Here is a 23,237-nt window from a genome sequence, read left to right as displayed (position 1 = left end):
TCACACTCAACGAGACGTCTTTAAACTGCAGTGGCACGTACGAACGTACGATAGCTGAGTGCAAACTCTGCTGTTATACTTTTGGCAATATGGCAAAAACATGAGATCAAATTGTGGAAAATACAATAGTTAACATGTTTTATACTATTGTATGCTTGCTGGACCAACAATACATCTCCCTAGCACTATTTACGCTAACAATACATGAAGTTCAATACAGAGAATGTAAAATATGTTTATGCAGGTAAGCCTACATATTTCTGCTTTGAAGTTTGCTCAGGAGAAAAATCACTGAACTACGAGGGTCACTCCAAAAGCAATGCACACTATTTTTTTTTATCCATCTTTTATTCTACATGTTTGAAAGTTTTACAGTGTGTAGCTACATCCTTTAGGAACAATATTTTCATTTCTCCACATAATTTCCATCCATCTCAACTGCCTTACGCCATCTTGGAGCCTGTATACCTGCACGGTAAAATTCTGGACCTGCCTGTTGGCAGTGTGCACAAGGGAGTCATCATCTTCAAACCTTGTTTGAGGCTTTCAGTTTCCCAAAGAGATGATAAGTCACATGGAGCCAGGTCAGGACTGTAAGGCGGGTGTTTCAGTGTTGTCCATCCGAATTTTGTGATTGCTTCCATGGTTTTTGACTAACATATGGACGTGCATTGTCGTGCAACAGCAAAACATCCTGCTTTTGCCGATGTGGTCGAACACGACTCAGTCGAGCTTGAAGTTTCTTCATTGTCGTCACTTATGCATCAGAATTTATGGTGGTTCCACTTGGCATGATGTCCACAATAAAGAGTCCTTCGGAATTGAAAAACACTATAGCCTAGCCATAACTTTTCCAGCAGAAGGTGTGGTTTTGAATTTTTTCTTCTTGGATGAATTTGCATGATGCCACTCCATTGATTGCCTCTTCGACTCTAGTGAAATGATGGAGCCATGTTTCATCACCTGTCACAATTCTTCCAAGAAATTCATCTCCATGATTCACGTACTGTTCCAAAAGTTCGCTGCATACCGTTGTTCTTGTTTCTTTGTGAGCCACTGTCAACATCCTGGGAACCCACCTGGCAAAAACCTTTTTTAATGCCAACACTTTCAGTATTCTGGAAACACTTCCTTCCCGTATCCCAACGTAGCGTGACAATTCGTTCACTGTGATGCGTCTGTCAGCAGTCGCCACTCTCTGCAAATTGTGTGGAGTGTGTGCAGTATGAGGCCTGCCCCTGCGAGGACAATCCTCAATATTGCCATGCCTGTTTTCATCACGTAACCTGCTTGCCCACCGACTAACTGTACTGCGATCGACAGCATATCTCCATACACCTTTTTCAACCTCTTGTGGATGTTTCCCACTGTCTCGTTTTCACAACACAGGAATTCTATGACAGCACGTTGCTTCTGATGAAAGTCAAGTGTAGCAGCCATCTTGAAGGCATACTGTGACGGCACCACTCACGGGAACAGGATGAACTTAGTTTGTAAACAAGTGGGAAGGATGTATCTACACACTGTAAAACTTTCACACATGCAGAATGAAAACTGTATTTTTTACAAAAATAGTGTGCATTTCTTTTGGGGTGATCCTCGTAACAACAACATAGACCACAAATTTAGATGTTTCAAGATTTGTTTTCCACGTCAAGTGGATGAAGTTTGACATGAAACAGACTTTACTCCAGATAAAATTAAATGAACGTATGACATTTGTGGCCATGATTCTCCTTCTGGGAAATTCTGGCGCCTGATGCAAGTTTTTTTTAGTTGACGACACTTTGCCGACTTTAGCATCAATGATGATGAAAATGAGGACAACGAACACGCCCAGTCTCGAGCAGAGAAAATCTCGGGAGGTAGCAACGCTAACCACGAGTGTCTGACGGCCAGATAAGATAAAACCCCAATATATATTAATGTCTTAATTTAGACAATAGATCTGCAAGTATGTGTCATGGGACTACACATTATTGGCAAGGAGATTTACTGTAAACAATGGTACAGCAACCAACTATAAATGCGGAAAACAAGATTACATGCTCACAATTTATCAGCGTCAAGTCTATGGTAGAGTACACGCGAATACCGTGGGAGATCGGTAGTAGTGTGGGTTGCTGGCAGGCGCTGTAGGGGAAACGTCGAGCGCCGCTCTAAACTGAATCTTGCACTCAATTTTTTGTCAATATTAAGTGAAGCCCTCCACACCCACATTTGTATGGCGACCATCAAAAAGGTCTACTGTCACCTCCAGTTTAGTTAATATCTAGAAAGAATTCCTCTGAAAATGCAACAAAAACAGCTATTTATTTTCGCCCAGATTGCCAATCATTTGTAACTTTCAGAGAAGCATCAAGAGTGGCGAGTTTTGAGCGTTTTACCAAAACACAACTGAGTTGTGTAAACTCAATGTCGCCCCTCTAACACGTTGGTTTATTAAATGAGAAAAAATAAGGTCAATAGCATGTGGAAAAGAACATCCGTGATACAAAAATAAACGTGTAATTCCTATTCTTATGCTGTTCCAAAACTCACAGCATTTCTTATTTCCCCATGGTCTCTAAAAATTACATTCTTCCACCGAAAATGTCTGTGGTTAGTGGACTAACACGGTAGATAACCTAGCTTTGTAGAATAACCACGTGGCAAAATACTCCCCTCTTTTCAAGATATCATTTGTCAAAATCTCATTTCGATATCTCAAACCGTTTATGAAATATGGGAAATGTCGATATTTCATTCTGGCTTTATCGACGGTGTGCGCGATCGCGAATGAAAGTCCTACATTAGGAGAGTTTTCTCGATATTGGGCAGATAGAACCATCACCCAAGACTGAAGAAAAATTCAGTAACTTAGCCAAATTTCATACGCAGCAACATACGTCATATGCACCAAACATAAAATCATAGTGACCCCTATTTTTCATTGCAAAATTTACTTACATGCAAATATCACAATAACTATACCGTTAACGAAATGATGGGTATGTCATCATGAAACTGACATATGAAACTACAAGTAAGGCAAAAATAAAACTTTTTTTTTTGCCGAATAGTTTCTGTAAAATCGTCTGAGAAAAATGGTAGCGCGTGCGCCTCGATTTGTCATCGCAGTGTGTCGCCAACCGGCAGAAAGCGGGCAAACGATGCCCAGCGTTTTGGACGAAACGGTCACTGCACATCAGCCACCATATTCTGTGCGGCCTGTAGGAATACCATTTATATTCAGCTAAATGTAGGCCTACCTAATGTAATATCTTTTATAGACAGCTTTTATTAACCTGACACGTTCCACATCATTCATGATTCATGATCTATGGAACGAGTACTAATCTAATCTGAGCACAGATTTTCAGATCTTATAAATATACATGAAAGAAACTGAATGGGGCCAGTCCACAGGGCCCTCCTGTCAGATAAAATCTCATATATACGCTCACAGGCGTAAAATCTATACACGCTGCTGTTTGACCAGGGTACAAACACATACAGTGCGACAATAACTCAGATACGCTGCAATCACTTTCACAAGTCTGGAAAAGAACTTCCTGCTTAGAGACCATCTACTGGCTGCCTTAGATACTGCGTGACGTCACGATCGACGACCCCAGGAAGCTCAGGATTTAACGTCGAGTGAATCTTCAGTACAGTTGTCGTTTGGAGAAAAAAAAAATAACTACATTTACAAAATTAGTCGTGTATTGATAAGTCGAGTGAGGAGTAAGAATGTGGGGATCATTAGACTCGATGCAAGATTGTTACATGACTTGGAAAGTGACAATAAGGACAGAGAGCAACACTAATTATGTGCTTCTCATGCATGTCATACTGTGTTTATTGAATATTTTCTTGCTTTCAGCGGGGTAAGACGCAATTATACACATTGTGGGTAATACTTCTTCGTGAATGTCATTGAATAAGTGAGGTTCGGCTCTTTTTACATTTATTTCGCGATTATTCATCTCTGGATAGTGTGCGAATGCTACGCACACAAACGTATGACAACTAGGACTATTCGTTAATTTAGTAGAAAAATAATTAAAAATAAATATGCCTTCTTCTGATAACAACTTTCACAGCAAATAATGCAGAGATGGGCAAAACCGAAAGCTTCAAGGGATATCGAACTAAAAGGAATCGAAAACATATCCGAAAACCGAAAAATTCATCGATTACAACAGACCACCTCTTTTTTTAAAGTATCTGTTATCTGCACGCAATTGGCGCCCCTTTGTTAGGCAATTAAAAGAAGGACGTGCCTCTTCCCATACGGAAGGAAAAACTGACCAGTTAAAACAAGTACCGATAATTTAGTTCAGAACAACCGGTATTTTTCCGTATTTGTTTGGTCTCGGTTACAAAAGGTGTTTCTTATAATTTTTTTTACCAATAACCATATATAAAGAAGCGGAATATGATTTAGCTGTAGCAGCAGTGCTAAAATTCTACGTTTTTACATAGGCCTAAACCTTTTTTTAAAAAAGGAGTAATTTTTAACCGTAAAAATTGCATTGGTTTGAAATATTATGTTATTATAGAAAGTGGAAAAGTGATCAGTGCTATTTTAATACCGATAGAAATGAGCAGCAAACATGCCATAAGAATTGGTACGGCATGGGTCACTCTGAGACGCCTGGACACTTCCCTTGTTGAGAGCCCTTCCTGGCACAAAGTAACAATGCGGAGGCGATCGAACGGCGGTATTGACTGTCTAGGCATGGTCGAACTACAGACAACACGAGCTGTGTACCTTCTTCCTGGTGGAATGACTGGAATTGATCGGCTGTCGGACCCATAGAGTAGAAATATCTCTGGAGTGAGCATTCAGAAGCGCAGAATTGATTTTGTGTTGTCAACATACGTAGCCACAATGGTCACGTGATCTCGGGACGCCGTAGATTTGTCCGACATTTATCCTATAAATTTTGTATGTTGTCATATCGCTAGTAAAGACAGATTCCCTTCGTAAGTGCTGTGGATTTAGTATAGACGTTTTACAGGCACCATAGCAGTTTACGTCTGATACTTGAAATAAATTGGGCTCTTAGCTTTGAAGAGCAAAATGAACGAGCATGACGTCACAGAAGCTTCACGTCAGCATGTATTTACAATGTCTTTCATGTCACATCTCGTCAAGTCGCTTAACACAGTACTGAACGGCGAAATTGGGGTTTTGAGTCACCATCCCTAATATGCATAAAATGTCAGAGTATAGTAGCAGAACTGAGGAGCTAACAACGACAAAATTTGTCAATGGGCGAAGCAAACTTTATAACCTATGTTCTTGATCAATTATGTTTGGTAAATTACTGAGAAGTGAGAGAACGTTTCAAAACATCGACAATTACGAGGGCGGTTCAGAAAGTAACCTCCGATTGGTCACAGTGCGGGTTGTGGGGGGAGTAGCGACGCCATCTGTGCGTTCACGCACTCAACAGGTCAGTCGGCATCAAGCCGTGGTCGAGTGAACGTCGTACCTGCGCTAGTTTAGTTTTTGTGGCAGTTTGAAATGTGTGCTGCAATAGAAAACCCCGCCAAATGTGAAGTGCGTGCTGTCATAAGGTTTTTTACAGCCAAAGGATATTCTGCAGCAGCTATTCATTGTGAGCTTTGTGCCGTGTACGGACCAAGAGTTATGAGTGAAGGAGTTGTCCGTGAATGGGTACGTTTATTTAAAAGTGGACGAGAAAACGTTCATGATGAAGAGAGGAGTGGTAGACCATCATTGGTGACTGACGAACTCGTTCAGACAGTTGATGCAAAAGTTCGTGAAAATCGACGTTTCTCAATGTCGGAGTTGTCTACTGGTTTTCCACAGATTTCTAAGACTCTCTTGTACGAGATAGTGACAGCAAGATTGGGTTACCGTAAGTTCTGTGCACGATGGATGCCCAAAATTCTTACCGACCACCACAAAACTCAAAGAATGGCCTCTGCATTAGACTTTCTGTCACGTTATGAGGACGAAGGAGAACCATTGTTAAACAGAATCGTGACCGGTGACGAAACCTGGATTAAGTACGTGAACCCTGAGACAAAAGAACAATCAAAGATGTGGGCACATTCAAATTCGCCTACCAAACCAAGAAAAGCCTCGCAAGATTTTTCTGCCAGAAAACTGATGGCAACGGTGTTTTGGGATGCCAAAGGGGTGTTGTTGGTTGAATTCATGGAACGTGGTACGACCATTAATCAAGACGTGTACTGTGAAACAATAAAAAAGTTACGACGGGCTATACAGAACAAACGCCATGGTATGCTGACTTCCGGTATCGTTTTTTTGCACGATAACGCCCGTCCTCACTCTGCTCGCAGAACAACGGCCCTTCTTGAGTCCTTCAAGTGGGACGTTATCAACCATCCACCTTACAGCCCAGACCTGGCGCCAAGTGATTATCACCTCTTCATGCATTTGAAGAAATGGCTCGCGTCACAGCGGTTTGATGACGACGAAGAGCTCAAAGATGCGGTCACAGGCTGGCTCCAGGCACAAGCGGGTGATTTTTATGCAGAAGGAATTTCAAAGCTTGTGAAGAGATACGATAAGTGCCTCAATCGCTATGGAGACTATGTAGAAAAATAGTGCAAAGATGTAGTTGTAAGATGTATATATTAAAATATTTTTATTTAACTTGGTGTATTTTTTTAAATCAACCGGAGGTTACTTTCTGAATGGCCCTCGCATTTGCTAGGGAAAATGTGTACATTCATACACATCAAAGAAAGCTTCAAACGAATTAATGAAGCCTGTTAAACTTATCCATTATGTTTTTTCTTATGTAATTAATAACGTCATAAACAACTGTATTTTACTCCTTCATTTAAGCTGACTTTTTTGCTTAAAATGTATGATGGAATTTGCTATGTCTACTTATGTTCTTATACATATACATTGTGGGCGTCAGCGCCGTTGTGTTATCGTAAAACCTAAATAACTTTTCGCCTTCAGATATACGACCTCAGTTGTGTAAGAAAGTGGAAAAAATATCTCAGTTGTCATGGAACATCTCCAATTTGTCACTAAAACAAAGCGCTATTATAAAATAAAGATTATGAAGATAGAACAGTACAAAATCCACTATTATAATGAGAATGAACGCGGTGAAAATAGGTTAACTTAAGATGTTAACAGACTGGTACCGTTAAAATTTTCTTCCCGAGAAACCTTGACGTACCGTGAAATGACGGGAAGTTCAGTTGACGACCTGTGGGAATGCCTCCATTCGAAAGGTATTCTACAATGTTTTGGTGTTATGTGACAAGACGTGACGTTACCTGATGGCGGACGCGAATTGGCGCTAAACAATCGACGTCGTCCCTAGATCATGTGACAATTCCAGTTTAATGTTGACAACATGCGCAGGACGCAATGCTCACTCCAGAGATATTTCTACTCTATGGTCGGACCACCTCCGTCTAATAGGAGCTGCTCATGCATGGTTGTTTACATCTTTGGGCGGGTTTAGTGACATCTACGAACAGTCAAAGGGACTGTGTCTGTGACACAATATCCACAGTCAACGTCTATCTTGAGGAGTTCTGGGAACCAGGATGATGCAAAACCTTTTTGATGTGTGTAGATTGGCACCAACCCTAGTATGGAAATATTTTTTAGAAGTGCTTTGAAAGATAAAGGTTTGTCTGCAATTTCTATGGAATAATAAGAGCAGAAGTAAAGTATGATAACAGTAATAAATTAAAAACTCAACAATAATTTATTCATAGCATAAAATAAAAACAGAAAGCAGCTGATCTGCTGCATGTTTCTATATGAAATGCTTTTTCTCTGTTTGTAGTCCTTGAAAACGGACAAATTAACACGAAAAACAGAGTTCTTCGACCTCAGTTTTCACCCCTCAGCACAGACTGTTCGTAGTGTGCAAATAGTCGTATGATGTCCGATCACAACATCATTTTTGAGCAAAGTTTTACAAAAATTAGAATCAATAGGAGGTAAGAGGTAAGTTTTAGTATTATCGCATATCGAGAAAAGCAGAAAACGTTGGTTGGACCAAGCTGTATTTTATTTGCCTGTTTAATTTAATATTTTGATTTTATGTCTCGTGAAATTGAGGGAAGCAAACTTTTTCAGTTAATTACAGGAAGTAATTGGAATTAAAAAACCGAAAAGCTATTATTGCAGAAAATGGTTAAACCGGCGTCGAAAAAAAGCGATAAGCGGTTGTTTCAACGATAACTGCCATTCCTGTCTTTCCATATGCTGTAGTAACTCTTTGTTTGTCACGAAGGTCAGATGTTCCCGCCTCATCTTTAAACTTACTCGCCCAACGACGCGCAGTACTCACATCAACACAATCACCAGAAACTGCTTTCATTCTCTGATGAATCTCCTTTGGGGTGACACCTCCTGCTGTCAAGAATTCAATGACTGCACGATGCTTAAACCGCACTGACCGACCGTCTGCGCAGTGTTCCATACATTACTGTAACAACACAACCGTTCAATGTCAAGGCTTGCCGCCAACTGGGGCTGTCGAAGGCTATGGAACAAGCCAGTACCCGCCGCAAACCAATGCTGCCAACTGTTGAAGAGTTACGAAGGTGGTAGCATTACTTTTCAGTCATCCCTAAGGTGGTTGGGGTCAGGCCTGGGCTTGTGAGCTAACACATACAAGTTTATTACTCTACACTTGGTGGTCGCCAGGTTTATCAATCTATTCCAGCCGTCTTATCGCTATACACGAAAAATAATTATTTCCTGGTTCCCAGTGCTTCCATGTCAACTTTTTCTAGTTTTCCTCTTGATGTCACATACTCGCTTCCATGTACAAGATTTTTTCTGCACCAAGCAGAAGACAAGCAAATAATCCCTCATTCCCCCTCAATTTCCCCGCTTTTTGGCCCATTTTTCCTCAATTTAAACGTATTTTCCGTCAATTTTCGTAATTTTATGGATTTTATGTCACTTCTACCCATGCAGTCATGACATCACATCTCACCACGTATTGTAAAATTTCTTGTAAATATTGTAAAGCTGTCAACACCTAGCGCAAATGCACTATTTTTTAGTATATATGTGTGCCTGTATAGATTTCATTTGGGGGTCCCCATGGTACAGGCTAGATTCGGGATAGGATCGGAATGGAGCTCATGGGTGGATCCACCATACGTTACGTCAAGGACAGGGACCCAGGGTGGATTCACCACACATTACGGCCAGAGATAGGATTTAGAGGTGGATCCACCAAATATTACGACTGGGATAATGTTCAGAAGTGGATCCACCATGCGTTATGGTCGGGATCGGGCTCGATGGTGGATCCACCGTATATTGTGGCAGTGGATAGAGTTCAGAAGTGGATCCACCACACATTACAACGAGGATAAGGTTTGAAGGTGAATCCACTCGCTAGAAGTGCAGGACAGTGTTTGAAGGCCAGTAGGCTCAGAGTAAGGTTGCGAGGACCCCCATGTTAAATCGATACAGACACACACACACATATTGGAAAATACATCATTGCAGCAACTGGAACAACGCTCTCAATGGATTCCTTTTGTGAAATCATGTCTGCTCGCCATTGTCGTGTGCTTAGTGCCAGGAGACATTTAGAAATTAGAAGGAGTTTGGCTGTCCAAGCAAATGGTATCTCGCCAGATCCACGATATGGGCACAGATTTGGAAAATCAGCTGAAGGAGAAGTGCCAGACTTTCAGAGTTTTTCCGCTAGCCCTTGACGAAACTACAGATTTCATAGACGTTGTCCAGCTCGCAGTATTTGTGAGGGGTGTTAATTCAGAACTACAGGTTTTAGAGGAGCTGCTAGACTTGATACCAATGGAGTACACAACCACAGGTAGCTACATGTCTTAGGTTGTCTGTGAGTATGTATAAAACATGTGCTTGCTATGGAACAGGCTCTGTTCTGTGGCAACAGACTTCTTGGCCCCCCTATGGCTGGTGCTGGCTGCTCCTTGGTTTTTTACGCTACCACGATCGCATAGTGGACGATCGAGATATCACGTGAAAAACTGAAGAGCCGCCACCACCAGCCATAGGGGGGCCAAATAATCTGATGATGGCTTCAGCTTAAGCCGAAACCGGTCATAATAAACAAATGTTATTGAGATGTCACCTAAGTTTACACTAGATCGCTGCACTCCACTGACAGGGTTGTCCAAATTTTTGCTTCTGATTATGTCTTCAGCTCAGGTTTTTCAAGTGTGAATTCGACCGTGGGAGAGTCACAATTTAAAAGATCTTTAAAGTAGCATGCTAACAGTTTACGGTTCTCTTTATTATTTATTTCCAGAGTCCCAGCTGATCGTCTAAAACAGCAGTTGGGTGCATGGTATTTTGGCTTTTCTTCTCTATTTTCATTATTACACTACTGGCCATTAAAATTGCTACACCTCGAAGATGACGTGCTACAGACGCGAAATTTAATGGACAGAAAGAAGATGCTGTGATATGCAAATGATTAGCTTGTCAGATGATTCACACAAGGTTGGCGCCGATGGAGACACCTACAACGTGCTGACATGAGAAAAGTTTCCAACCGATATCTCATACACAAACTCCAGTTGACCGGCGTTGCCTGGTGAAACGTTGTTGTGATGCCTCGTGTAAGGAGGAGAAATGTGCACCATCACGTTTCCGACTTTGATGTCGGATCGTAGCCTATCGCGATTGCGGTTTATCGTATCGCGACACTGCTGCTCGCGTTGGTAGAGATCCAATGACTGTTAGCAGAATATGGAATCGGTGGGTTCAGGAGGGTAATACGGAACGCCGTGCTGGATCCCAACGGCCTCGTATCACTAGCAGTCGAGATGACAGGCACCTAATCCGCATGGGTGTAACGGATCGTGCAACCACGTCTCGATCCCTGAGTCAACAGATGGGGAGGTTTGCAAGACAACAACCATCTGCACGAGCAGTTCGACGATGTTTGCTGCAGTATGGACTATCAGCTCGGAGACCGTGGTTGCTGTATCACACTGCTGTATCACAGACAGGAGCGCCTGCGATGGTGTACTCAATGACGAACCTGGTTGCACGAATGGCAAAACGTCATTTCTTCGGATGAATCCAGGTTCTGTTTACAGCATCATGATGGTCGCATCCGCGTTTGGCGACATCGAGTGAACGCACATTGGAAGCGTGTATTCGTCATCGCCATACTGGCGTATCACCCGGCGTGATGGTACGAGGTGCCAGTGGTTACACGTATCGGTCACCTCTTGTTCGCATTGACGGCACTTTGAACAGTGGATGTTACATTTCAGATGTGTTACGACCCGTGGCTCTACCCTTCATTCGATCCCTGTGAAACTCTACATTGCAGCAGGATAATGCACGACCGCATGTTGCAGGTCCTGTACGGGCCTTACCGGATACAGAAAATGTTTGACTGCTGCCCTGGCCAGCACATTCTCCAGATATCTCACCAATTGAAAACGTCTGGTCAATGGTGGCCGAGCAACTGGCTCGTCACAATACGCCAGTCACTACTCTTGATGAACTGTGGTATCGTGTTGAAGCTGCATGGGCAGCTGTACCTGTAAACGCCATCCAAGCTCTGACTCAATGCCCTGGCGTATCAATGTCTTTATTACGGCCAGAGATGGTTGTTCTGGGTACTGCTTTCTCAGGATCTATGCACCCAAATTGCCTGAAAATGTAATCACATGTCAGTTCTAGTATAATATATTTGTCCAATGAATACCCGTTTATCATCTGCATTTCTTCTTGGTGTAGCAATTTTAATGGCAAGTAGTGTATTACCAACATTTATTTTTTCATTTTCAGCATTGCCGAAGTGCCTTATTAGTTCTGGTTACTGCAGCTGCTCCCCTGTTTTCAGTGTGAATCCCCATAGGTGAAAGGCGGTTATTACACACACACACTCTCTCTCTCTCTCTCTCTCTCTCTCTCTCTCTCTCTCTCTCTCTCACACACACACACACACACACACACATTCTTTTTCAACATTATAACATTCCTTACATCGAAGTTCTGTGGACGAGAACAATTATACAGTATCAAATGTTTATTAAATTCTTTATTGGGTTTAGAGAAGGATAATTACAGTGCATTTATATTTAGATACAGGAACGTAGCATAAGAAAGATGTATGTGCACTTGCAGCTTGACAGCGTCACTTGTGTTAATAGCCATTTGACAATGAGTCATAAAGTGGTATGCTATGTTTGACTCTTATAAGTAGTGGAGAACAGTGAAGAAAGGGGCCTGATGAAAGTGTAGGTGAAACGATTGCAGGGTGCAGCATCGTGATATCTAGAGTATGTTACAGTTTATTTGTTATGGATTGAAGTGAGTCCATTTACTTCCCCAGTCTGAGGCGGGAAGAAAGAGAGTTCCCCTCGAACTCAAAAGGAGTGGCCCTATTAGCAGTACTATGTCACAGAGATCTCCAAGGCAGCGCTGATTGGTAGATTGTGGGTGGATGAAACTGCTAAGCAGGGTGAAGCTATATGTGTGCAAAAGAGGAATTTGTTCAAATAAAAGTCGATGTCGGAGAATTTTCAGAGGCTGGAGTGTGGAGATGTTTGACAGCATAGGTGTGAAAGGAAACTGGTGTGAAGTTAAAAGACGATTGTCAAAGCTCTGACAGTGCTCTCTGGTTTCCAATATCTCGTATCCATCGAGGTGTATGGCGCATTTTACCCCTTGAAGTGATGACCGCCGCCAGTAGAAATGGTTACGCTGGAGTAGCCAGTCACACCTCCAGCTCCACCCAAGCCACCTCCCTTTCCGTAGCCTCCGTAACCTCCATAACCCCCATAACCTCCGTAGCCTCCGACCAGGCCACCGAGACCAGATGTGCCCCCGATGACACCTCCTCCATAGCCACCCCCAAATCCGGCTCCTCCTCCCAAACCACCACCGAGTCCAGCTCCTCCACCAATGCTGCCCCCGAGATCCACACCACCCACTCTGACAGGAACCGGCTGGGCCACTGGCACAGGAATGACTACTTGGACCTTCCTGGTGATGGGTACAGGCACTGGAACTGGATGTGGATTTCGCACCAACACCACTGGAACCACATCCGTTCCACTTCCACCGAGTCCAGCTCCGATGCCGGCTCCACCGAGTCCACCTCCGATGCCGCCTCCGGCGATTGCTCCGGCGCTGGCGACTCCACCTAGACCACCGCCTCCATATCCGACATAACCACCACTTGCACCAAAACCCCTGCAATCACAAACGCATTACACACATAATTCGTTTTCGTCCAAGCACTGGGTATTTTTGAAGGCTAGAAGAGATTACTATCGGCTTATGACAATGACCAAAAGGAATTTACATTTTGGGGAATTCAGATTGCACATGCAGTGATTTTACAAAAATGCGAAAACACAATGAGGAAAGTGTTGGGTTGGGGTTGTATGGCGAAGGAGACCAGACAGTGAGGTCATCGGTCTCATCCGATTAGGAAACGAAGTCGGCCGTACCCTGTGAAAGGAACCATCCCGGAATTTACCTGGAGCGATTTAGGGAAATCATGGAAAACCTAAATCAGGATGGCCGGACGCAGGATTGAAACGTCGTCCTCCCGAATGCGAGTCCAGTGTCTAACCACTGCGCCACCTCGCTCGGTCAGAAAAGCGTGCTTCAGCATAAATGCAAATGGTAGCCAAGTTTGCAGGCTGCGCAGTTGTATTTGTCTATGAAAGGCATTTGTACACTATCGTGTTCAGGACAGTGTTCTGTGTAGTTGTGAGTGCATTATGTCGGAGCTAAGTGACTTCGAAATCGGTAAAATTGTTGGTGCTCGTCTGGTGCGTATTTCCGTAACCAAGGTAGCCGAAGTGTTTGGTGTTTCAAAAGGCTCTGTATCGAAGATTTATACCACGTACAGGGACAGCAGGAAACCATCATCCGTTACGTCACGACACGGATGTGTTGAGTGATCGTGATGCACGATCATTCAAGAAGATGGTGGCGAAAAATAAGAGGACAACAGCTGTAGAAGTGTGTGTGTGTGAAATCTTATGGGACTTAACTGCCAAGGTCATCAGTCCCTAAGCTTACACACTACTTAACCTAAATTATCCTAAGAACAAACACACACACCCATGCCCGAGGGAGGACTCGAACCTCCACCGCGACCAGCCGCATAGTCTATGACTGGAGCGCCTAAGACCGCTCGGCTAATCCCGCGCGGCAGCTGTAGAAGTCACTGTAGAACTCAATGCCTCACTCGCGAACCCTGTCAGCACATAAACTATATAAAGGGCGTTCCGTCAGCAAGGCGAGCTGGAATTCCAAAACCACTCATGAGAGATACAAATGGGTCTGAAGCAACAAATCCTGGACTGTGGACCAGTCGAAGAATGTCATGTGGTTGGATAAGCCTTGTTTCATGTTGTTTCCAACTTCTGGACGAGTTTACGTCCCAAGAGTGAAACATGACGGCAGGGTTAGGTAATTATTTGAGCAGCCATATTGGAATATTCCGTGGGCCCCATGATTATTCCGCAAGGTCGTATACTGCCAAGGAGTATGTGACTGCTTTGGCTGACCACGTCCGTCCCACAATACAATGCTTGTTCCCCATTGGTGATTCTAAGTCCACAGGGCCCCTACTCAAACAGCTCGCATCGCCCGCGATTGGTTTTTATGAGCTCTAGGACATTGTTGCATGTCCCCCGGCCACAACAGTCACCAGATCTCAAGGTAGTGAACCTTTGCGGTCTACTTTGGAGAGCCGCGCGGGATTAGCCGAGCGGCCTTAGGCGCCGCAGTCATGGACTGTGCGGCTGGTCCCGGTGGAGGTTCGAGTCCTCCCTCGGCCATGGGTGTGTGTGTTTGTCCTTAGGATAATATAGGTTAAGTAGTGTGTACTTAGGGACTGATGACCTTAGCAGTTAAGTCTCATAACATTTCACACACATTTGCACATTTTTTTTCTACTTTGGAGAGAAACGTGCGTCACCGTTACCGACCTCCATCTGAACTTGCCACTGTTTTGCATGGAGAGTGGTATAAGATTCGGCTGAAACCCATGCAGGACCTGTATTTACCCATGTCGAAACGAATGGAAACTGTTTTGAATGCCAAAGGGTTTCATACACCGTACTGGGCATGGCAAAGTGCTGTGTTTTTGGTGTTTCCATGCTTCTGTCCACCCCCCTGTGCGTTTTTGTTGTGGGTTGATGCAGTCTCACCATGCTAGTCTGTCCCGTGGAAGCCTCTTCATATCTGAATAGCAACTGCAGCCTACGTCCATTTGGTTACGATTACCATTAACCCGTGGTCTGCTTCTGCGATTTTTAACCCCGAAACTTCCCTCCATCCTTCGATCGCATAAGTATATATCTTATGAAATTGTGCCATAAATTCCTTTCTCCCCAATTCGATTATACATATGCATGACTACCCTGCAATTCACACTTAAATTCTTTGAGAGGAGTTCATCAAAACAATTTGAGACAATTTCTGTGCCACTCCGCTCTCGAAATGCACGTGGGAAAAACGAAAACCTGAGTCTTTTTGAGTGAGCACTGGTTTCTCTTACACTACTGGCCATTAAAATTGCTACACCACGCAGGTGACGTGCTACAGACGCGAAATTTAACGGACAGGAAGAAGATGCTGTGGTATGCAAATGATTAGCTTTTCAGAGCATTCACACGAGGTTGGCGCCGGTGGCGACACCAACAACGTGCTCACATGAGCAAAGTTTCCAACCGATTTTTCATACACAAACTCCAGTTGACCGGCGTTGCCTGATGAAACTTTGTTGTGATGCCTCGTGTAAGGAGGAGAAATGCGTACCATCACGTTTCCGACTTTGATAAACGTAGGATTATGTCCTATCGCGATTGCGGTTTATCGTATCGCGACATTGCTGCTCGCGTTGGTCGATATCCAATGACTGTTAGCAGAATATGGAATCGGTGGGTTCAGGAGGGTAATACGGAACGCCGTGCTGGATCCCAACGGCCTCGTATCACTAGCAGTCGAGATGACAGGCATCTTATCCGCATGGCTGTAACAGATCGCGCAGCCACGTCTCGATCCCTGAGTCAACAGATGGGGACGTTTGCAAGACAACAATCATCTGCACGAACAGTTCGACGACGTTTGCAGCAGAATGGACTATCAGCTCGGAGACCACCGCTGCGTTTACCCTTGAGCTGCATCACAGACAGGAGCGCCTGCGATGGTGTACTCAATGACAAACCTCGGTGCACGAATGGCAAAACGTCATTTTTTCGGATGAATCCAGATTATGTTTACAGCATCATGATGGTCGCATCCGTGTTTGGCGACATCGCGATGAACGCACATTGGAAGCGTGTATTCGTCATCGCCATACTGGCGTATCACCCGGCGTGGTGGTATGGGGTGCCAATGGTTGCACGTCTCGGTCACCTCTTGTTCGCACTGACGGCACTTTGAACAGTGGACGTTATATTTCAGATGTTTTACGACCCGTGGCTCTACCCTTCATTCGATCCCTGCGAAACCCTACATTTCAGTAGGATAATGCACGGCCGCATGTTGCAGGTCCTGTACGGGCCTTTCTGGATACAGAAAATGTTCGACTGCTGTCCTGGCCAGCACATTCTCCAGATCTCTCACCAACTGAAAACGTCTGGTCAATGGTGGCCTAGCAACTGGCTCGTCACAATACGCCAGTCACTACTCTTGATGAACTGTGGTATCGTGTTGAAGCTGCATGGGCAGCTGTACCTGCTACACGCCATCCAAGCTCTATTTGACTCAATGCCCAGGCGTATCAAGGCGGTTATTACGGCCAGAGGTGGTTGTTCTGGGTACCGTTTTTTCAGGATCTATGCACCCAAATTGTGTGAAAATGTAATCACATGTCACTTCTAGTATATCCCTATGTGGGTAGCAGTCAAAATATTTTCGCATTCGGAGTATAAAGTTGGCGACTGGAATTTCGCGAAAAGATCTCGCCGCAACGAAAAACTCCGTTGTTTTAATGATCGCCACCCAAAATCGCTCATCAGTGACGGTCTCTCTCCTACTCCGCGATGATAAAAAACGGGCTGCCTTCCTTCGAACTTTTCCGTCATCCTCTGTCAGTGCTATCTGGTAGGAATATCACAACGCACAGCAATACTCTAGAAGAAGGGCGCGGATAAGCGTAGCGCAGGTGTAGTAAATTTATTGCACCTTCTAAGCGTTTTTCAAGAAAAGGTACGGAAGGACGACGGTTCAATCCCGCGTCCGGCCATCCTGATTTAGGTTTTCCGTGATTTCCCTAAATCACTCCAGGCAAATGCCGGGATGGTTCCTCTGAAAGGGCACGGCCGACTTCCTTCCCCATCCTTCCCTAATCCGATGAGACCGATGACCAAGCTGTCTGGTCTTCCCCAAACCAACCAACCAACCAACCAAGAAAAGGTAGTCTTTCGCTCGTCTTCCCCACAACATTTCCACGTGATCGTTCCAATTTAAGTTTTTCGCGACTGTAATCACTGTGTATTCAGTTGAATTGACAGCAAACAAATTTATGTGATTTATCGTGTAACCGAAATTTAATGCATATCTTTTAGTGCTAATGTGGATGATCTCATGTTTTTTGTTGTTTAGGCGTAGTCACTTTACGCACCACACAGATATCGTCTCTAAATAGTGTTGCAATTGTTTTTGGTCTTTGATGACGACATCATCTGCAAGCAATTTAATAGGGCTGCTCAGATTGTCTCCTAAATCGTTTACAGACATTAGGAATAACAAAGAGCCTGTAACACATGCTTACGTGGCGGGCAAATATCAACCTTGAAACACGAATACTTAACAAAACGACTAGGCCAAACGTTAAACACGTGACTTAACAAAACTACTAGATTTCATGTCTATAGTGAACAAACAGTTTTATCTGAACCTCAAGCCATTTCTGCTTAATGATAATGATGATAACGAGGACCATCAAGTGTTGGGATAGGTAGTAATTGTGTGAGTGGTAGAGTTAGTATCTGTTCTTTATGTTCTGGTTCTGGTTTCACATTAATTACAAACTACACAACAGTCAAAAAGACACTGCTGTCACTATCCTGTATATGAAAAGTTTGTGGATTAACATTAATAATAATAATCCTAAATATTAACTAAAATTTCGTAATATAAAATGGGTACAAGATTTGTTAATTGGAAATACAGGATATTGAGACTTGGTTTTAGAAAATAAGTCAACCCCAGGAGACTGGTAGTTCGCCTACAAATTTGATTTTTACAAAGACCTGTTCTTCTTAAAACTTAGCATATTTGCTTTGAGCATTTATGGATCTCAGTGCTCAATTGTAAGTTGGAATCTATCGGATGCCTGTAAGCGCAGCGATTGTAGAATATTCACTCTGATGGACGGACAGAAGTCAGTCGCAAAATCTGTAATTTATTGCAGATCTAGAGTCATCATGTCATATAGGTCCTAAGGTGTCAGAGGATAACATATGAGAAAATGGCACTAGCCTTTACATGCTAGACACAAAACTGAGACCTTGTCTTCCACGTGAAGACTAGTGTCATTTTGTCATATTTTATGTTCCATGCGTTGGGAATTATATGACGCTTACATGATGACTATGTTATAGACGAAATCTAGCTCTGCAATAAATTAAGATTTTGCGACTGACTGCTATCCTTCCTTTAATTTGATGATTACTTATATTTTGCACATCAATATTTTTTAAGCAAAAACGTTTAACCGAGTGTATCAAAAATATCCTAACACCCATTAGTGGATATGTGGTGCGTCCATCCTTCACATTTATGACGGATTCAGCTGTACTTGAGTTGTCTGAATGTCTGTGGAGGGATGGTGGTCTGTTCTTTCTAAAGAACTGGAACCAAAAACCAGAGTCGCTGCTGTACGCTGAGATCTGGACCGAAGTCGACGTTCTAAGCGATCCCAGAGGTGTGTACCATTGGGTTCAGGTCGGAACACTGGCCAGGGCTGTCCATTTCAAGAATGTTGCTGTCCATAAACCATCGCTTCATATACAGGGTGGTCCACTGATCGTGACCGGGCCAAATATCTCACGAAATAAGCGTCAAACGAAAAAACTACAAAGAACGAAACCTGTCTAGCTTGAAAGGGGAAACCAGATGGCGCTATGGTTGGCCCGCTAGATGGCGCTGCCATAGGTGAACCGGATATCAACTGCGTTTTTTTAAAATAGAAACTCCCATTTTTTTTATTACGTATTCGTGTAGTACGTAAAGAAATATGAATGTTTTAGTTGGACCACTTTTTTCGCTTTGTGATAGATGGCGCTGTAATAGCCACAAACATATGGCACACAATTTCAGACGAACAGTTGGTAAGAGGTAGGTTTTTAAATTAAAATACAGCACGTAGGTATGTTTGAACATTTTATTTCGGTTGTTCCAATGTGTTACATGTACCTTTGCGAACTTATCATTTGTGAGAACGCATGCCGTTGCAGCGTGATTACCTGTAAATACCACATTAATGCAATAAATGCTCAAAATGAGGTCCGTCAACCTCAATGCATTTGGCAATACGTGTAACGACATTCCTCTCAACAGCGAGTAGTTCGCCTTCCGTAATGTTCGCACATGCATTGACAATACGCTGACGCATGTTGTTAGGCGTTGTCGGTGGATCACGATGGCAAATATCCTTCAACTTTCCCCACAGAAGGAAATCCGGCTACGTCAGATCCGGTGAACGTGCGAGCCATGGTATGGTGCTTCGACGACCAATCCACCTGTCATGAAATATGCTATTCAATACCGCTTCAACCGCACGCGAGCTATGTGGCGCACATCCATCATGTTGGGAGTACATCGCCATTCTGTCATGCAGTGAAATATCTTGTAGTAACATCGGTAGAGCATTGCGTAGGAAATCAGCATACATTGTACTATTTAGATAGCCATCGATAAAATGGGGGCCCATTATCCTTTCTCCCATAATGCCGCACCATACATTAACCCGCCAAGGTCGCTGATGTTCCACTTGTCGCAGCCATCGTGGATTTTCCATTGCCCAATAGTGCGAATTATGCTGGTTTACGTTACCGCTGTTGGTGAATGACGCTTCGTCGCTAAATAGAACGCGTGCAAAAAATCTGTCATCGTCTCTTGTGCCCAGTGGCAGAATTGTACACGACGTTCAAAGTCGTCGCCATGCAATGCGGTACGGGTGCAATCGATGTTGATGCAGCATTCTCAACACCGACGCTTTTGAGAATCCCGATACTCGCGCAATTTGTCTGCTACTGATGTGCGGATTAGCCGCGACAGCAGCTAAAACACCTACTTGGGCATCATCATTTGTTGCAGGTCGTGGTTGACGTTTCACGTGTGGCTGAACACTTCCTGTTTCCTTAAATAACGTAACTATCCGGCGAACGGTCCGGACACTTGGATGATGTCGTCCAGGATACCGAGCAGCATACACAGCACACGCCCGTTGGGCATTTTGATCACAATAGCCATACATCAACACGATATCGACCTTTACCGCAGTCGGTAAACGGTCCATTTTAACACGGGTAATGTATCACGAAGCAAATACCGTCCGCACTGACGTAATGTTACGTGGTAGCACTTACTTATACGTTTGTGACTATTAGAGCGCCATCTATCACAAAGCGAAAAAAGTGGTCCAACTAAAACATTCATATTTCTTTACGTACTACGCAAATGTGTAATAAAAAATGGGGGTTCCTATTTTTAAAAAAACCGCAGTTGATATACGTTTGACCTATGGCAGCACCATCCAGAGGGCCAACCATAGCGCCATCTGGTTTCCCCTTTCAAGCTATACGAGTTTCGTTCTTTGTAGTTTTTTCGTTTGATGCTTATTTCGTGAGATATTTGGCTCGGTCAGTATCAGTGGACCACCCCGTATACTGTTTTATGACAGGATACATTGTCATGGTGATACAGAACACTCATCTTTTCTGAACCGCCCCTGTGAAGTTTGCAGTACATAATGCTACCAAATGTGTTTGTATCCTTCCGCATTTAGCGTTCCCTTAAGCGAAATGAGGTGACACCATCCTGACCTCGAAAAACGCCTCCATACTGTACACCACCTCGCCTGTCCTTCACTACTGGCGCTATCCATGACGGTAGGTGAAGTTCTCCAGGCATTGGCCAAATCCGAGCGCCTCCATGCCATTGCCGCAGGGTATCGCGTGATTCATCATGTTGTGTCTAGACAAGACAGTCGAGACACAAGGCGAGGAAGCCGAAAGGGCACGCGTCAACTCACGCAGGCTAGTTTAGGTCCGAAACAGGAGACGTAATGAATGCTATAAAGAAAAGTACGTAGCTGCTAGAATACTTAACTTTATTCCATCATTTGTATACAGCATTCTTGATGATACAAGTGAGACTCTATCTTGAAATGGTTAATGGCGCCTTGCTAGGTCGTAGCCATGGACTTAGCTGAAGGCTATTCTAACTATCTCTCGGCAAATGAGAGAAAGGCTTCGTCGGTGTAGTCGCTAGCAAAGTCGTCGTACAACTGGGGCGAGTGCTAGTACGTCTCTCGAGACCTGCCGTGTGGTGGCACTCGGTCTGATCACTGACAGTGGCGACACGCGGGTCCGACATGTACTAATGGACCGCGGCCGATTTAAGCTACCACCTAGCAAGTGTGGTGTCTGGCGGTGACACCACACATCACTCCAAAATACTCGTTTCCAGTCATCCACTGTGCAGTGGTGTCGTTCATTAAACCAGTTCAAGTGCCGCTTAGCACTGACTACATAAATTTGTGGCTCATGAGGAGTTGCTCGACCACTGCACCCCATTCTTTTTAACTCCCTACACACAGTCACTGTCCTAGCTGGACTGCTGATAGCACTTTGGAGCTAACGAGTGATTCCTTACGCTAGTCTCACGCGATTTGTTTTACAACCACCCTCCCCCACTCTCGTCAGTGTCTGTCCGTCAGTTCACGAGGTCTACCTGATGTTGGTTTAGTTGTGGTTGTGGCTGTTCCTTCAATTTTCCACTTCACAAATCACGTCACCAACAGTCGACTTGGGCAGCTCTAGAAGGGTTGCAATGGATTTATCACTCAGGTTACGGTGGCGCAGTGGTTAGACACTGGACTCGCATTCGGAAGGACGACGGTTCAATCCCGCGTCCGGCCATCCTGATTTAGGTTTTCCGTGATTTCCCTAAATCGCTCCAGGCCAGTGCCGGGATGGTTCCTCTGAAAGGGCACGGCCGACTTCCTTCCCCGTCCTTCCTTAATCCGATGAGACCGGTGACCTCGCTGTCTGGTCTCCTTCCCCAAACAACCCAACCAACCAACTCAGGTTACGTCAAATGACTAATGTACGTTCGATTTGACCGAGCTCTCCTGACCGACGCATACTGCTGTTACCGCTTCTCCACTGACTAAACAATGCTCCTCAACTCCTATGGCCGGCCGATGTGACCAAGCGGTTCTAGGCGCTTCAGACCAGAACCACGCGGCTACTACGGTCGTAGGTTCGAATCCTGCCTCGGGGATGGATGTGTGTGATGTCCTTAGGTTAAAACTTCCTGGCAGATTAAAACTGTGTGCCGGGCCGAGACTCGAACTCGGGACCTTTGCCTTTCGCGGGCAAGTGCTCTACCGACTGAGCTACCCAAGCACGACTCACGCCCCGTCCTCACAGCTTTGTGCTAGTTCTGCAAGGTTCGCAAGAGAGCTTCTGTAAAGTTTGGAAGGTAGGAGACGACGTTGTGGCAGGAGTAAAGCTTGAGGACGGGGCGTGAGTCGTGCTTGGGTAGTTCAGTCGGTAGAGCACTTGCTTGCGAAAGGCAAAGGTCCCGAGTTCGAGTCTCGGTCCGGCACACAGTTTTAATCTGCCAGGAAGTTTCATATCAGCGCACACTCCGCTGCAGAGTGGAAATCTCATTCTGGTCCTTAGCTTAGTCAGGTTAAAGTAGTTCTAAGTCTAGGGGACTGATGACCTCCGATGTTATGTCCCATTGTGCTCAGAGTCATTTGAACCATTTGAGCAACTCCTGTAACAGGCGGGCCCACCTACTGTACTGTCATTACCCAATTCCACATTACGCAGGGGTAGCCGCAGTGCTTTTTTTCTGGGGGAACGCCGGGGGATGCGTACCCCTAAACTTTTTCGTCGACAAAGTAATTTTTTTACGATGTTCAGAACTTGGAAGAGTGCCAAAGATTTATTTCACGGACGTAAATTTTTTATTTTGGTAATTATAATGCGAACGATATCAGTCCAGTTTTTGGTGGGAAAAGCGATGTCACTGACTGTTT

General features: G+C 44.2%; 1 non-coding gene across 1 annotated transcript; it reads right to left on the bottom strand.

The window, feature by feature from the left end:
* Nucleotides 1-22,522: 22,522 nt before the first annotated feature.
* Trnas-cga (transfer RNA serine (anticodon CGA)) lies at nt 22,523-22,597 on the bottom strand. Its single transcript has one exon. It is a non-coding gene; the product is annotated as a tRNA-Ser (tRNA).
* Nucleotides 22,598-23,237: the final 640 nt, after the last annotated feature.

Source organism: Schistocerca nitens, chromosome 10 (genome assembly GCF_023898315.1).
Source record: "Schistocerca nitens isolate TAMUIC-IGC-003100 chromosome 10, iqSchNite1.1, whole genome shotgun sequence".
Taxonomy (NCBI): domain Eukaryota; kingdom Metazoa; phylum Arthropoda; class Insecta; order Orthoptera; family Acrididae; genus Schistocerca; species Schistocerca nitens.
The sequence above is the reverse complement of the archived record's forward strand: the minus strand, read 5'-3'. Positions and strand labels throughout refer to the sequence as shown.